Below are 1,970 nucleotides of genomic sequence, written 5' to 3'. Positions count from 1 at the left end.
GTTTCTGCAATAATATGTGAAATAATGGTTCAGATGGTCACCCAGCAACTTTACGTTATCAACACTAAATCCATATCTTCGATTCAGTCATGATATTGTACGCGTTTGGCGTGAGGAGGGACATTTTCCGACTAAATCAAGCGAGTAACCTATAGCAGCTACAGTAACCATGACATGAGCTCGTAGTAGGGGCCGGCAGTACCTGGCTGCTGCTGCTGCTGCTGCTGCTGGTGGTGTGTGGTGGTGGTGTGTGGTGGTGGGAGCAGCTTTCCTCCGGCGGCCAGCTGTTGTTGCTGTTAGCTTGGTAGCCAGGCGACGTTAGCTAATCCCGAGTCTCAAGAGGCTAACGAACAGTTAACGAGATTACCGGTCGCTCTGCGGGGATGTCTCGGCCCACTACGGGAGCCAAGCTCACATGTGATTTATACGCTCTCAACTAAATAGCTACCAAACAATATGCATTGTATTTACTTGTTTTATTCTCGGTTCGCCTGCTGCGGTGACGTTTTAACTCATCTCTCGGCTAGCTAGCGGCAGAGCGGGGGGGGGGAGGTTCCCCCTGCAATCGCGCGACAGCGCACAACTGTCAGGCCCCAATGACGCACCCGCAAGGGTGTCTACCGAGATGCCTGAGCGCGCCCAGGGCTCTTCTTGTTACATCCAAAATGTTGCGTAAACGCCATCTATTGATTTAAACTCAAATTTCCCCTGACAAAATAAAATAATAACCCCCCTCCCTCCATTTGCCCCTCTGCTATAACTTGTTTTATTTCCCAGCTTTCTGAAAGCCTCTCAGCCGCTGCCGCTGCGCAGCTTCTACACCAGGGGTCCCCAATAGGCGGCCCGCGGGCCACGTCCGGCCCGTGACAGGTTGATTTATGGTCCGCGAGAATTTTTGGAGAAATGCCATTAGGAAGATTATTTTTTTTATTTCCCTACCAAAAATTTTTTTTTCTTAGTAAAAGTAAGACTAGTAATATATCGAAAAATAGATGAAAAATCTCTGTTTAAATTATAATACCTGCAACGTGTCGACACCAAAACAAACTAACGAACAACATGCTGCTGGAGGTTGAGTGGCCCGTGGTTTTAAAAGTGGCCCTAAAAGTGGCCCGCTATGAAAAGTAATTGGGGACCCCTGTTCTACACAAACTCCAACACCCAGAGACCTCGTGACTGCGTCAGCAATGACGTCAGGTCTCTCGGCGCTTCTCCCCCCCAGCAGCGCGGTTAACTACCGCTGCCAAAGAGGCCAAGCGCTTCATCCCGTCTGTCCGAGGCAGCACTCAGCAGGCTCCCTGACTCGTCTGCCTGCCTCACTCTCTGGGGACGTCTGGCCTCCCATGCGGCACGACTGGTGTCTTTGCAAAGAAGACGCTGGAGCTTTTTCTCAGCCCCCCCCCCCCCCACACACACACACACACACACACACACACACATACATTCACCACACGTTGTAAAATCACGCCTAAATACAAATCAGCTGTGACCACGTTTCCAGCCGTTCTTATACCGCAAAGGTCTGGTAACGACACGTGGTCCAAGAGCACTGTAGTATCAGTACTTTAAATGCAAGTGGCTCATAACAGATTTAGTCTCGTGCTTTTCTTTAACTACTTCGTCGCTCCATGGTTGTCAGTCACCCCTTCACAGTAAAGTATTGTGATTCTGGTTCTGGTTCTGACCTTCTTTAAAGCTGCTTGCGTCCACTCTGGCTCTCAGGGTTTACTACTGGCAATACATTTTTTCAAATATTGGGGTTTTATCTTCCAAAGGATTTGAGTGTTATCCTTTTAAAAATATCCCTCCTCCAACAATTATAAAATATCATAATTATAATAAAAATTATAATAAAAATTACAAAGCTTTTTTTAACACACGTGCAGTTCTTGTTGCAGACACGTTTTGCAGTTAGAAGTACGCCAATAGGTTTTTACTATTATTATCATGATTATTGTTGTTATTATTAA

This window comes from Lampris incognitus, chromosome 18, assembly GCF_029633865.1.
Source record: "Lampris incognitus isolate fLamInc1 chromosome 18, fLamInc1.hap2, whole genome shotgun sequence".
Classification (NCBI taxonomy): Eukaryota; Metazoa; Chordata; class Actinopteri; order Lampriformes; family Lampridae; genus Lampris; species Lampris incognitus.
This window is presented reverse-complemented; position numbering follows the sequence as displayed.